Source organism: Podarcis vaucheri (genome assembly GCF_965113315.1).
Source record: "Podarcis vaucheri genome assembly, chromosome: 5".
NCBI classification, from domain to species: Eukaryota; Metazoa; Chordata; class Lepidosauria; order Squamata; family Lacertidae; genus Podarcis; species Podarcis vaucheri.
The window spans coordinates 84551241-84567292 of NC_138763.1; the positions used below are offsets into that span (position 1 = coordinate 84551241).

Sequence of the window (16052 nt, forward strand, 5' to 3'; positions counted from 1 at the left end):
GCATTGCAGGGGGTTGGACTAGATGGCTCTCATGGTCCTTTCCAGTTCTACAATTTTATTATTCTAATTCTGGTTATACAAAAAAGGTCACTACCTCAGACAGCATTTTAAAGGGATTATGCAAACTCATGGGTGGGGGCAACTCTATAAACATCTACTAGTTATAACAGCTGAATTTCTATGCTCAAAGACAATATAGCAGGTGATAAGGATATGAGGGCTGCGGCCTTCATGCTCTGCTCGTGGCCTTTTCATAGACATTTGGCTAGATACTGCCAGAAACAGGATACTGAGCTAGATGGGCTCATGATCTGATCCGGTAAAGCTCTTCTAACATAGGTATTAAGCAATTTGCTCTGAAAGTACCTTTCCGCAGGGGCTGTGACCATAAGAATCCCTGGGGTTTCATCTAGCCTCACACATTTGTGGCTACTGTCATGTTGTACAGCTGACATGCAGTGATGTGCCATTGATCATGCTGTCTTTGCAAGGCAAGGAGATGGATTAATGCACCTATTAGATGAAAGAGGGCGAGCCGATAAAGGAAGTCAGGACAGGTCACTGCATATAATGGGAAATTGTTTTTAGACAACGGGTTTTAATATCCCATTTAGTTTCCACATTTCAAAGCTCATTGTGGATTAAAAATGACAGGGAAATTGTTGTAGGCCCATCCACTGTTAGATCATAACATTATGTGAATCAGAGTAAAAAGCCATCAAAACTACATGGATAGCAAATTTGGTTAGAATTTTCTCATCCTCAACAGCAACTTTAAAGGCCTCTGGCTTGCCCCAAAATACAGATGACGGTTATTGCCTGGGCATCACTTTTGTGATATATTAAGTATGCTATTAGAAGAATGATGTGTCTGGAAGCCATTACATGGATCACAGCTAGCATAGGAAAGTATGGAGGCAGCAGCAACCACACTGTTCAGGGAATGAAAATGGGAGTCAATAGTTTTTTAATTTTGTTAATTCCCTCTTTCTGAAGTGTAATATGGTGAGCAGTGCTCATCTATGGGGAAATACTGACTTTTTGGTCCTGAATGAACAGTTTTCTGACAAAAACGCATAATACATAATGTCATAAGGATATAGGGTGTACATAATGCTATTGTGAATATAGGAAGTTGCCTTCTACTGAGACAGACTATTGGGACAACGGAGCCCAATAATGTCTATTTTAACTGGCAACAGCTTTCCAAGATCTCACAGACAAAGGTCTTTGCCATACCTGTAACCTGAGAACCTCCAAGGGACATGCCACATTGACAGACATCCTTCTCTCTCCCATTTTCTTTCAGCTTCTACTACATTCATGCTTAAATGCTCTAGAAAATACACTACCCTTTTAAAGAATATAAAACATTCTGAGAATCAGGTGATGTAGCTGCCCCCCTAATTGTGTGTTTTTCTCCTCACTTTTGCTCCTAATGAAGTATCACATCCTATATACACACTTGGTTCTCTACTCAAGAGATGTATGTCTACACCAGTTTGTCTTTGTAGCCACGACTGCAGCATTTCTCTCAATATTGCTATTAATTGGAACGTGGTTAAACATGAGATCGCTGTTTATGCCAGAAAGCAAAAACGGACCTGGTGGCTGTCCACTAATTATTATCCCACCCCCCACCCACTTCCTCTCAGGCTGTATCTATATGAAATATGGTAGGCAAACTAATTAAAACCTGACAGATTCCATCTTTGAGACAAGCCTCCCAAGATAACAATTTGCCTATCATTATGGAGGAGCTTGATCTCCTCACAAAGGCACCTTGTCGCCAACTCCCCAACTGTCACAGTAAGTGGTTTATATTATCACACTGACTGATTTACCTAGGCTAGGCAGTACCAAGTGGAGAGCCTTGCGCTCACCCCATCCCCTCTTTTTTTTTAACCCCCCCCCCCACAAAAAACAATAACTACGTAAAGTCAAAAGAATTGCTCAGATATGTTCCAGAGTGGGATGCAGGGGTCTGGTTTAGTTCTCTAGATAACCTCTTGTCAAGAGCGGGCACATTAGATAAGAGATGACACAGGCCTCAAGCGTAATGTTTCTCTCTGTCTCTCCCCAGCTACTAATGACTGATATGCTGGCCTGCTTCTGAACCCTCCGGATCTCTTTGACCAATTGCTGGGCAAGTTAGAACTATTAGTACATGCATGCAACAGTAAGGAGCAATTACTGAATTCCGTTATGCCCAGGCTAGAAAATAAGCATTTACGTTTTGATCACTACATAAAGCATGATTCACAAACTGAGAAGCATTCTGCTTGTAGTATCCAAATTATGGAAGTATATGTACATAGGAGGGTGAAGAAACTGTTTTAACGGTCAAGATGCTCTGCAACCTGTTGATGTCCACCCTTCTCTGACCTACTTCCACAGGTTTGTCCTTTAAGGGTATGACCACAGAAACACCCCTGTGCCATCAAATCAAACAATGGGAAATGAGGCTAAGAAGTCCTCCTGCTTTCTACCACAGATATACACAGCTTGCCAAATTTTGTTTTTATGCATTCAGCTAACATTTATGTTATCGGGGAATTCTGACAGATTATAGGTAGATGTCTATGTATATAGGAGAGGGGGGTCATCCCAAACAGACTTGTCCAATTTCATAATTTTCTTTTAATTCCTTCCCCACTTTCTGTGCAATCTTAATGTCAGATGTGCTGTGACTACAGCAAATGAACTGGTAAAAAGGTCTCTGTGGGGTCTACTGTGTGCCCAGTTAATTTGTACACAGACAGTGGTTCTTTCTTACCAGAGCCCATCACTTACCAACTCCAACAGCTGGTCCTAGGACTTGTGGCCAAAGTATAGTCTGTTAATTAGCTCTTGTACATAAATGGTTGGGGGACTTGGGTATGTTTCACCTGGAGAAGAGAAGATTGAAAGGTGATATGCTAGCCATATTCAAGTATCTGAAGGGCTGTCACATGGAAGATGGAGTGGGCTTGTTTTCTGTGGCTCCAGAGGGTAGGAACCAAACCAATGGATCCAATTTTTTTTTTTAAAAAAAGGGAGATTCCAACCAACCATTAGGAAGAACTTTCTGACAGTAAGAGCTGCTTGACAGTGGAATGGACTACTTCAGAAAGTGATGGACTCTTCTCCTTTGGAAGTTTTTAAACAGAGGTTGGGTGGCCATCTGTCAGGGATGGAGGTAGATAAATGCTTCTTGTTACTAATTCTGGGCCAGAATGGCTAATTCTAGAATGGAAGAGAGTGGCTTAGCTCAGAACATAACTCGGTTGGGGACACTCTTCTCATGTTAGTGAAACAGGTGTACCACACCCCTCCAGATAACATCAGTATGTTGTGGACACCACACAAATACCAAACTGCACAGGCCCTTAACTTCCACAATTATTCTCAGAAAATGAATGGTGGTATACTAACTGGATATATGTGTGGAGTGTCCACATAATGAATTAGTTTATTTACATGATGCAGGCGAGGAGAGCTCACCTCCCTCCATTCCTTTACAATGCAAAGCCTGGTGCCATCTCACAGTATTGTATCTGAACTGGGCTAATGATGTCAGCAACTGACATGCTTGTCGCTGAAAATCAGGTTGTCATATTTCGGGGGGGGGGGGAGGCAAATGGAAAAATGGGTCTGGTGACTAGAATATTATTCTAAAGACTACCCCAAAATTCCAGCTGCTAAAAACAATTAATTTGATATGTCCTTAGCATCACAAAAAGTGGGTACATAAAAAAATACACTACAATCTAGTATATAAATCGAAGTGCTAATTTATTAGGATTTTCAGATTTCCAAACTCTACCACATACTGTTTACTACAGCTAAAAAGCTGGTATTTCTACCAGTCAAATTTGGGAGGGGGGATTAGGAAATATTCTCCAGAATTAATCACAATCAAATGGAACAGAGGAGAAAATAGCTACAGTTAGAAAAGTAGGGCACTTCAATGCCCCTGGCTTATCCCCTCTTCCTTCATAACACATTCTTTTGGGAGGAGGGAAGAGAAAGTGCTACTACAGAACGATTCTCCAGTTGGCATTAATAAGTGCCAGCCAGCTAGTAATCATGCCTTCTTAAATTTAAAATGTTCACAATGTTTCATGATTGCTGAGGTTAGAAGGAAGTTCCAATGTAATTGCACATCCTCACAACTGCTTTCCAAGCTTGTGCAGACGAATCCTTGTTGTCCATTTCAGCACTTTAAAAATGTTACACTTAAAAAAAAGGATTCCTAATGCAACACAACCAGGATGAAAACTTTCGAGATTATGATAATTTTCTGTTATTATTCCGCGGTCATGTCTGATACCTCCTTATCTGCCTCTCTCTTGCTAAAAGACATTTGCTGATCTTAAACCTGGCTTGAATGAATAGCAATTGTTCCCATTTGGTTTTCAAGGTACTTTTTTTTTGTTTGTCTACCCCATTCACTGGCCTGAAATCAGCAAGGCCTCAGATGGCTGTTGCTATGGCAACCCTGTTCATTCAACACTGGAGTATAATGAAGACAATGTGTTTTCCATTTAGATGAGTTTTGGAGCAAAAAAAGAGAGAAGACTTCTGCTTAACAGCTCCACAGAATGCAGGGTAATATAATCAGGTTTTCTGTAGTACCAGTTACATCATGGTGTGTTCCTAAGAGAGAGAATGTTACACCCACATTTAACCATAATTATGGTAGTGGTCAGATTAATCAAATGTGAGATTGTATTTCCTATGTTTTAAAGACTTTGCCAAAGAAAACAGAAGGGAAATATATTCACGCCGTATTTTATGTAAAAACGGCAAATAGCCCGTTAATACTTTTTCTGCTGTTGATACTTTTTTGCCTTTGTGGACTTGATAACAGACACTCCAGATATTCTTTTAATGTGCCTCTTTTCTCAATTCTTAAGCAGGAGTGGCATTTAAACAAAAATAAATGAGAGTGGTTCAGAACAAATGTATGTGAATAATTATTGATTTTAAATGGGCAGGAAACACTTTCCCCTCATTCTAGCATTCATTTGTCTTTCTTTGAACTAGTTAAACCCCAGATGAGATCCATATAGTTGCTAAGCAGAATAATATGGTGATGGCAGAAAATACCAAGAAACCCAAAAACAATTCTGCATCACTGAAATTTGTGTAAAATCATTTACAAAAATTGTTTCCTAAAGAGCTTCAGAAGTGGGTTCACTCCTGTCACTTCCACTTTAAGGTCACTCTTGTCTAGTTTCCTAACATTTTATAGCTACTCAGAGCCTTTCAGGTGGCACGAAATATAAATTACATAAATAGTTCAGTTTTATCTCCAACTTTTAGAAACTACTTCTATTTATCTATTTACATTTCTTTCACAAGGACTTTGGACAGCTAACACCATCTGATTAAAATAAATCTGTATAAAAACCAATGGAACATTCATTGACAGTCTTTCTATACATGCCTTTGTTGACACACAAATCTGAGTTTCATACAGATACAAATCATGCTTGAGATGGAAACTTCATTAAACTATTAGAACAGCTGGACCAAGTCTTTAATTAATGTAACAATAAAAACCCAAATCCAGACATCTCGAGGATACCTGTGCACACACAAAAGTTCTAAGAAAGTGTCCATATCTGGATGCAAGTGAGTATCACCTGCAGTTAACAGTCCTCAAAGTTCCCTTTCATACATTACCATAGTGGTTAGGTTGCGCCTTCCCTATGGCTTGATCCTACATTGGTCTAGTAATGTTTGAAAGGTAGAACCTCACAACAAAACATAAGGTACTACCTACAGCAGAGTCAGTGGCTCAGATGGAGATGATAGTGTCATATGCCACATCCTATCCCCAAAAAGCTGGCCACAGAAGAAATGCAACCAGCGCATAACATGTTAACTGGCTCAAAGTCAACATCACATAGGATTTATTGATTTGATTTATTTTTGAGGATATCTAGTATCTGAAGGAAATGGTCAGAGGCTAGGACTAGAGGAGGCAATATTCTGCCTATACCCTCCAGTGGGACGAGTCATCAAGTTAACCAAATGTCCTCCAGTCCACTCTTGCAAACATATTATTATTAATTACTACTACTATTTATCTGCACTTCACCCTAATTCAAACACAAATTACAGAAAATACACTGGGTCCTGGACATATACATCTCATGTGTTAAAGGCCAGGGTAAAGAGATGCATAATAAAGTTGCCTGATACACCTCTGTGGGAAGAGAGTTCCACAATTTAGGGGCTGCCACAAAGAATGTCCTCTCTATGATTTTATTATTCCTGGGCCAACACCATCCCTGAGCTTCTGAGGGTGCTGGAACTATCAAGAAGAGCCACCTCAGCTGATATTAACACTTGAGAGGGTCTCTAGGGAAGGATGCAGTCTTTCAGATATTTGGGCCCTGAGTGGCTGAGGGCTTTAAACACTTGAATTGGGCCCAGAAACAAACTGCCAACCCATGCAGCTGTTTCAAAACAGGAGTTGTTTGTGAACTAAATGGAACACTATCCAGTGATCTTGCCGCTGCATTTTGGATCAATTGTGGTTTCCAAGTCATCTTCAAGAGCAGCCCCATGTACAGCATAATGCAATAATTCAGTCTAGAGGCTACCAAAGCATGGGATACAGTGGCCAAGTTATCACTGTCTGATAACTGTGAACCAACTGTAATTGAAAAGGGGCATTCCTAGCCACAGAGACCACCTGAGCCTCAAGTGACAGTGCTGAATATAGGAGCATTGGGAAAGAACAACTTGAAAGAGGTATCACTTTTTTGCGTTGTTTTTGCAAAACAAGAGGCAGCCAACTGTTACCTGCTGAAAGTAGGGGGCTGGTTCACATGTGGCATGTTTGCACAAGAGGTCCATTTAGTCCAGCATCCTGCTCTCAAAGCAGCCAACCAGATGCCTATGGGAAGCCCACAAGCAGCGCATAAGCACAGCAGCTTATGCTCCCTGCAACTGGTATCCAGAGGCATACTGCCCTCTGATACTGGAACTGATGGTGCTAGAACAATTCCCCTATGAGGAGAGGGCTCCTGTTACATTCTTATGATGAACACAACTTCCAGTGGTGACACACGTCTGAACAGGCCATCTGTCGCCTCCCTTCCCACACAATATTTTCTAGCGCAGTCAAGTTCACACATTCAGTTGCCATTGATATACGGTTTTTTAGAAAAAAGGAACAATCATGCTTTCTCTTTATAGTTCACATATTCAATTAAATGCAGCTACAGTTATTACATTTCATAGACACACTCATTAATGTAAGAAGGGCTGATTTTTATTTCCCTTGGAAAATGTATTCAGGCCATTTAGTGTTCCAAATAAAATGGGTACTGAACAGAAAAAAATGTGTAAAGCACAATTTCTCCCATTCAAAGAGCAATCAAGCCATATTTTTTTGTACAAATGATCAGCTTCAAGTTACCAACCTTTTAAAGCCAGGGGACAACTGCAGAAGCAGGCTGTGTTTTATTGATGGTATAGAAGCTACAAAGTTTTTCATATGGCCACCTTTTTCCAATATGGAATATTATTGCAAACAGTTGGGGAGGGGATCACAAAAATCTGTTTGGGGTGAATTTGTAAGGCGTGTAACACAGCAGCAATTCTGGGTTTGCCACCAAGCTCAATAGGAAACCACAGCCAATCCTGGCTCTCAAATAGAATACCTGTATGATTTCAATTACCTTATTTTCACCTTCACCTTTCACATTTTTTTAGGCGTACACTTGTGAAATCTTACATGACATACTGTGTGAGGAGGCCCTTAACTTCACTATAGCTGACTGTTACCGTAGAGTACGCTTGCTAGAAATAGCAGAACACTACAAATCGTTTCTTTACCTTGGAACACATGTGGAGAATTGTCCCCACACTAAAATTTCAGCAATTTAAACACTGACTCACATTATAAGATTGTAGTAGAGCAGAAAATTACAGTAAATTTGAAAGTTGACACATTTTCTGCAGCATACTTTGACTCTGAATATATGTGAATGGCTGGGAATCCCATAAGACTTACTACTCAAGCATAAAACTTGTGAATCTCACTGTGATCACCAAAAGGCTTCTTCACAACAAAATGCTTGCAAAACGTGATATTATGCAAGTCAGGTTTGACACACCATGAGAGATTTGGTATTCAATGTCATCCATATTGTCAGGGTTACTTCCAGATCCTAGCTCACAGAGGATCACGCTAGCCAGCGATCGTTAAATAAAAGTCTTTATTGATTTACAGTCTCCATTCTCGAGCTGCTGCGTGCAACCCTACGTCTTATGCTTAGATCGGCGAAGCTCCGTCTGAGTCTCCGCCCCTTGCGCACCAACTTAATATCCTAGCCCTGCTCCACCTTTTCCGCCTGACAGTTCTCCTCTGGGTCCCTCTGCCCCCCTGGGTCTCTTCCTTCCGGGATTCTTCTGACGCTGACCCCCCTGACTCTCCTGTCTCCTTGCGCCGGGCTTTAGGACCTGGCTCCCTTTCCGGGCTGCCTACTGCGCCACCTTCCTGTGCATTTGAACTTGGCGCGCGCGCCCAACCTTCCACTTTCCGTCTAACCGTCCCTTCGCTCCCCGATGAAGGTGTGGCCACTCCTGACTCGTGCCCTCCCTCCTGTTGCGAGCTGCCAGCGCTTGCTCCCTGGCGCTCTTCCTCTTTCCTACTCTCTGGCGGTGACGTTGGTCCCGATCTCCAACTGCTCCCCTCTGAGTCCCCTCTGGCTCTTTCTTCCTGGGGTGTCCCCCTAGTCTCCCCCCTTGCCCTGGCCACTGGTGCTCCTTTTTGTGAATCTTCTGATTCACTGGAAAGACTCGGAGATCTCGGGTCGTCGTCATCACTCATCCTTTCTTCTGCCTCCTCCCCCTCGCTCTCTGTTTCCTCCCTTGCCCTCGCCTCTGCTCCTGAACCCCTGACACATATGCTTGCTTTTTCATCTCATTCTAAGGAATTAATGGAAATTCTGGTGCCTGAAATCAGTAATGGAGTTATGGGAGCGATATTATTGGTTTGTTGTTGTTCTTATTTTTATTATGTATTCTGTAGGTTTTATGTTGTAATTTTAAGTTGTGAAACACCCTGAGGGTGGTATAAAGGTAAAGGTACCCCTGCCCGTACGGGCCAGTCTTGACAGACTCTAGGGTTGTGCGCTCATCTCACTCTAGAGGCCGGGAGCCAGCGCTGTCCGCAGACACTTCCGGGTCACGTGGCCAGCGTGACGAAGCTGCTCTGGCGAGCCAGCGCAGCACACGGAAACGCCATTTACCTTCCCGCTAGGTAAGCGGTCCCTATTTATCTCCTTGCACCCAGGGGTGCTTTCGAACTGCTAGGTTGGCAGGCGCTGGGACCGAGCAACGGGAGCGCACCCCGCCACGGGGATTCGAACCGCCGACCATGCAATTGGCAAGTCCTAGGCACTGAGGTTTTACCCACAGCGCCACCCGCGTCCCGCTGAGGGTGGTATACAAATTTAATAAATAATAAGAATAAATAATAATTTTAAAATGTCGATCCAGCATGCAGCAGCAGTGAAAAAGGAAAATTCCATGTTAGGGATCATTAGGGATGGGATCAAGAACAAAATTCATACCTGCAATATCTGATGCAACAACATCTGGAATACTGTATACAGTCCTTGTTGCCACATCTCAAAAATGACAGTTGCTTTTGGGAAAGGTGCAGAAGGAGCCAATTGAAATGAACAGGAGACTGCAGGAACTCACTTATGAGAAATGTTTTTTTTTTTTTGTTGTTGTTTTGAGGGGCAGGGGTTTATCAAGAAAGGGGTGATAGAATAGAACAAGGCTACTCCTGTGGTGTGGAAATGGTAGAGAGTCTTATCCACATCCCATGCACAATATTAGATCCCAGGGTCATTTAATGAAAGTCAAGGGAAGAGGATACAGGACAGGCAAAAGGAGGTACCACAGGAGTAGCCTTGTTCTATTCACACAACCAACTATGGATGTTGTTGACACAAGCTGTGATGATAGCCACCACCTTAGATGGCTTTAAAGGGAGTTTAGACTCATTCACTGGGAATAAGGAAACTAAATGGTTACTAGTCAAGTCAGGCATGGCCAAACTTGGCCCTCCAGCTGTTTTGGGACTACAACTCCCATCATCCCTAGCTAACAGGACCAGTGGTCAGGGATGATGGGAATTGTAGTCCCAAAACAGCTGGAGGCTGTTTGGGGCATGCCTGAGTTAAGTATATACTGTCTCCTCTGAATGCCATAGCACAAAATAGGAACAAGAACAGAAAAGTTCTTGAGACCAGGCAAAGGGGGAGAAAGCAGTGTCTGTATCTTATACCCTAACCATAACTGTACCTTAAGAGAATATACAAACTATATATATCCTTAGTTATGTATATAAATACATTACTAATGTTACTTGAGCAAACGTAAGTTGAGATTTAGAGACATACATCTGTTGGAGGTGTGGTGAATTTGGTGTTAATTTATTATTTTGAAAATGAGATTCAGTTAGAAGTTGTGGGAAGCAATACTGAGGTATATTGATCAAATTACAGGATATAATTTACTGGAGGACCCATTGTTATACTGATAAATTGAATGGAGAAAGATGATGTTGAAATTGTAACTAGCCTGGTAAATGCAGCAAGGAAGTCTATATCATACTGTGGGGAGAGAAGATTGTTTCACTCATCATTTTTTTAAAAGAATCTGGGACATCACTACAATGACAAAATCGACACATTGTATACCAACTCAGCTCTCCTTTGATGGAACCAAATATATCTCCAGTTGGTCAATACTTATTTTATTTTGGAGCAATATATATCTCCTTATTCACTTTTTTTCTCTAACAAAATGTGTTTTTTGTAATAGTGTGTATGGACTGGAGTATTAAGATGCTGTTATTTGGCAGGATTTCTTATTTTTGTATTCTATTTCAAACAAACAAACAAAACTCCAAGTTTATCCGAGAGAATACTAAAAGTTAAAGAGGCATTATTCACAGTAACCTTGGTTATATGCCAGAACCTGAGATTTTCTGAACCACAATGTTTTTCAACAAAACCTTCCATATTTCGCACGCTATTCTACTTGTGCCACCCTTATGACCGCTAAACACCCAACCCAGTCTAAATCCCTAATGTAAACTCTTGTTAAATGGGTGTGACATTGCTTTCATTTGTGCAGTGTGTGTGCAGGTGGGGTACAATGTTTATAGTAGTGCACAGCAATAGAGATGGTTTAATTTCATATTGCAACACCCTAATGACTTTATTGTTTCAACTCACATTGTGATTTCAGCTGCTATTACCATTTAAACACCTGTATTATCAGAATACTGTGCATGAATGGTTTCTGGATAATTTACTTACATTACAAAAGACTAATTCAATGAAAGGATGTGCCATTTCTCTAACTGTTGCACTATTTCAGTCTCCCAGTATAACCTGAAATTTACCACTAAGAACAGCATATAAAGTTATGCTGGAAGATATACGGAGTGGTTTTTATAAAGTAGGTTTCAATGAATAAAAATATGGACAAACAGGTAAACACACAAACACACACAAACACACACATATCCCTCAAGGCTAACAAAATTTTGATTCCAGTGAATGTTATCAATAGTATAAAAAACTGAGTTCCAATGAGAAACACACAATTGATTACTATATAATGGGATTTGTTATTATTTAAAAACCTTTTAAAAAGTTTCACCACATTTATTTATTGTTCCGTTTTGTGAAGTTAAGGATGTAGCTGACTTGGCTGAAGCAAAGCTGGCCTGGGCTTGGTCATTGCTGGAACTGTGGCTGCTTGGGGACTCTATCTATGGGAAAGAGTGGCATATATACTCAACAAATAAGATTTGGGTTTTAGTGGGGGGTGTTTTTTCCTGGTGAAACACATGGGGGAAAAATTAAAATATCCCTCAATTGGTGAGCCAAATAAGTTATTATGCAATTTATTTGTTTGGCTAACCAATAGTTTGCAAGAAAGGCTATCTACAAGTTTAGCTGGAAGAAGAAGAAGAAGAAGAAGAAGAAGAAGAAGAAGAAGAAGAAGAAGAAGAAGTTTGGATTTGATATCCCGCCTTTCACTCCCTTTAAGGCAGTGTTTCCCAAACGTTTTTGGGCAACGGCACACCTGTTTACTGAAAAAAAATCTCGCGGCACACCACCATTAAAGCCCCGCCCCGTGACGTCAGCGCGCAGCGTCACGCCGGGAGGGACGCACAAAAGTGAAAGTTTTTTCCCTCGGCAGCTCCTCTCAGCTGCGCTCAATCCGCCTCGGAGCGCAGGAGCGATGCCTCTCTCTGGCTCTCCCTCCGCGCAGGCTGAGGGAGGGAGGGAGGGGCGCGTGTGACCCGTCTCTGCTGGGAGACCAAACCCAGCGAGGCAGAGTCGCGCGGAGGCGCCCAGGCAGCGCTGCCGGCTGCGAGGAGGAGCGCCAGGCAGCAGCAGGAGGCGCGGCCTCTCCTCGCCGCCGCCGCCCCGCCTCTCGCCGCCCGACTCGCCCGCCTCCCTCCAGGTATCTCGCGGCACACCAGCCGATGTCTCACGGCACACTCGTGTGCCGCGGAACATCGGTTGGGAAACACTGCTTTAAGGAGTCTCAAAGCAGCTAACATTCTCCTTTCCCTTCCTCCCCCACAACAAACACTCTGTGAGGTGAGTGGGGCTGAGAGACTTCAGAGAAGTGTGACTGGCCCAAGGTCACCCAGCAGCTGCATGTGGAGGAACGGATAAACTGATGAATGGGCATGTGTAAAACAGACTTAAGAACATTAGAAGAGCCTTGACAGATCAGATCATTCCCTTTCCAAGAGTGGCCAGTGCAATACCTCTATTAAGCCCACAAAGAAGGCAAGGAGCCTTCCCTGGTTAGTTGCCCCCAGCATCTAGCACTCAGGAGACTATTACCTTTACATTTACTATTACAGTTCCATTTAGCTATCATGACTAACAGCTGCTGATAGACCTCTCTTCTGTTTATCTTCTAGACAAGGACTCATTGGGAAGAGGAAAAGTTGGAGGGTGCTACATCTGCTAAAGAGCATTTTGCATCCAGTTTCTGCCAGAATTATTGTTGATGGCTGCATATAAATTAACCACACACGTTAGCAATATTGTGAGTTAATGCGCACATACAAAAAAAAAACACCCCTCATTAAGATTTAGGTCCATTATAAGCCTTAATTAAGAATGACACGGTATTTCCCTCCCCTCTTTGAAGGAGAACACAGATACTTGTATCCCTAGTGTATTATAAATGTAAATATCTTTGCCTTGATAGAATATTCTTCTGCTGATGGGAATCGTAATGAAGTGTTGCTTCTGTGATCTCCACATATAATGCATTATTTTCACTTCAGTATCAAGAGACACTTTCAACGTTTTTCAAGTTAAATACCGAAGAAGCTACATTTCTAGGTTGCCTTGTGTCATGTTCAGAACGGGTCACAACGAGGGCTGGATTAATCAGTACGCTCTAGGCTAGGGCCTCCACCAAACAGAGGGTCAGGTTCTAATGTAACTATTTGAGAGAGTTTCTACAAGGATAGAGGCTTATGCTTCTCTTACAGTATTTATTTGCCAGGCTTGTTTAAAATTCTATACAGTGCAAAAAAGAAAGAACGGGGGGGGGGAGGTTTTTCATTAAGCGCATACCAGGAGCAAGAGGATAGCTTCTAGTGTTGAGGAAATTTCAAATTTCAATATGAGGAAGAAAATATTCACGCTACATTTCATCATTCACCTTATGGGTCATCCAGCACGAGTCTCAATTTGCCAATAGCGTTCGAAGGGTGAGAAAATATGTTAATTAGAGTTATACTTTCTTTCAAAGAGGAAATGCAGACTTTCTAAAACAAAAGAGCTAAAAAATGCCTTGAAGACAACCTGGCAAATAAATTCATGAATGTTGCTACCGCCACTCCCAAATTATTACCCTCCAGCTCCTGTGCACACATACCTATATTAGTCATCTGTGGCATGCTGACAGCCTGGCTGACTTCCAGCCCGGTCACTAATAATAATAATAATAATTTTTATTTATACCCCGCCCTCCCCAGCCAAGACCGGGCTCAGAGCAGCTTACAAGCAATAATAAAAACAAGTTGAATGATTACAACTTAAAAACAAAATTAAAATACAACATTAAAATATTGAAACATTAAAATATTAAAATGTAGCCTCATCGCAGGAGAAGAAGGAAAGAAAAAAAAGAAAGAGAGGGAGGGAATCAAATTGGCTCCACGCCAAAGGCCAGGCGGAACAACTCTGTCTTACAAGCCCTGCAGAAAGAAATCAGATCCTGCAGGGCCCTGGTCTCATGAGGCAGAGTGTTCCGCCAGAGTTGAAAAGGCCCTGGCTCTGGTTGAAGCCAATCTAACTTCCTTAGGGCCCGGGACCACTAGGGTGTTGCTAGTTATGGACCTTGAGGCTCTCTCCTTGAGGCACTCATTGCAAATTCTAAGTCACCACAGATAAGTAGGCAAGTGGCTACTTATAAGCCTTCTAAAAAGACTCAGTGCTACTTCAACACAATTTAAATAATTTGCTGTTCCTCTGAAATATTCACCAAAATGTCCAGACGAAACAAAATATGGTGATGGGGACTTGACAAAGTCACAAAGAAGGATTTCTCTCTCCACAATGCTACTCTACTATGCAGCAACCAAAAGCATAGAAGAACCAACATGAAAGAAAAGGAAAAGTATCGCTGTGTTGGCTCCTGCTCCATGCTATTAAGACATTTATGGTGCTTATCAGTAAGATATCCAGCTTTCCTGAAGGACAGCCCTGTCTGTCTCCTTTATCTCCAGCATTACATGTAATTGCAATGACTTTTCTCTTTCATGCTGATCTTCTTTAAATAACTTAAGATTATTAGAGCTGATGAAGCAATCAAAAAAATTCTATTCCGTATTCTCCTTTATTATGGTCTCAGGAACCATTTGAATACACACTGAGGTCCACTGGAGGTCCCCAGACCACAGTTTAAGAACCACCAACAGGGAATGCAAATACTTGCAGATCACTTGGCCAGCATTGCCCCCTTCTCATCCTTTATCCACAAGAACAGTACTATTCTCCCTTAGCCATAATGCTGGTGTCGATATCCAAAAGCCCCTTTGATTATATCCTCAGACCAGAATGAGCCCGTTTAATCATCTGCTGTATTGTTCCAGACACTCGCTATTAACTGACAAAACTGAATTTGAGAAAGGCTTCCATTATTATTGCTTTTCCCGACATCACTTCTAATTATTTTTTCTAGCACCATGGGGTTAAGGAAACACATACACACATTGAAAAGCCTACTGGAAGTAAAACCAGAGTCAAATTCCAAGCAATGAAATCCAGCCGGATCTGCTGCTGTCACCTTGTTTTCCATCAGCCCCTATAAATGACTGTATCTTGAGGTGCATTTGCATGCTACCTTGGCACACTGCTGCACATAAATACATTACAGTAGCTAGAAAGTATAGGAGGGAGGACTGGCAGTAAAATGCATTGTAAACACAACACTATATAACTGGGTTGTTTCAATGCAATCCCACTGAATCTATACAGGAAATTAAATGGAGAAAAGAATTAATGTTGATATGGATTAGATCTCTGATTTGGGGTACATTTTCTCTCACTCTTACCCCTCTCTCATTGACAGCTAAGATTCACACCATACCCCAAGCTAGGGATTGTTCTCAGTTTGTTAAATGAGTAAGGTATTGCAACAAAAGGCATTCTAACCACCCCACACACTTCCATGGAAAATTTGTATTCTGTTAAACCAGAGCCCCAAAATAATATTCTAGAATCATAGAGTTGGAAGGGACCTCAAAGGTTTGTCCAGGACTGCTAAACCATGAGCCTAGGTTTAGAAGACATGCCAAGTAAAAACATGGTTTAACACAGTGCAGCAGAACCCGTGGAGAAGCCAAGTAGCCACAATCGCCACTCCGAGATCCTGGACACTTGCTGGCTTGTGATATGCAAAAAAGGGCAGAGATTTAAATAGACATTCTCTCACCACTCTTCTATATTGCAACTCACTAGCTTAAATGCTTCGGAAAAGAA

General features: G+C 41.8%; 1 protein-coding gene across 11 annotated transcripts in view; it reads right to left on the reverse strand.

The window, feature by feature from the left end:
* The window catches only part of ZMIZ1 (zinc finger MIZ-type containing 1), a 381786-nt gene that overhangs the window by 166850 nt on the left and 198884 nt on the right, over positions 1 to 16052 (reverse strand). The window contains exon 5 of one of the 11 annotated variants that reach the window (XM_082225140.1): positions 2794 to 2888. The exons of the other annotated variants lie outside the window; for them this stretch is intronic. The gene's annotated coding sequence lies outside the window, so the exon portion shown is untranslated. The remainder of the gene's footprint in view (positions 1 to 2793; positions 2889 to 16052) is intronic. 11 annotated transcript variants of the gene reach the window in all.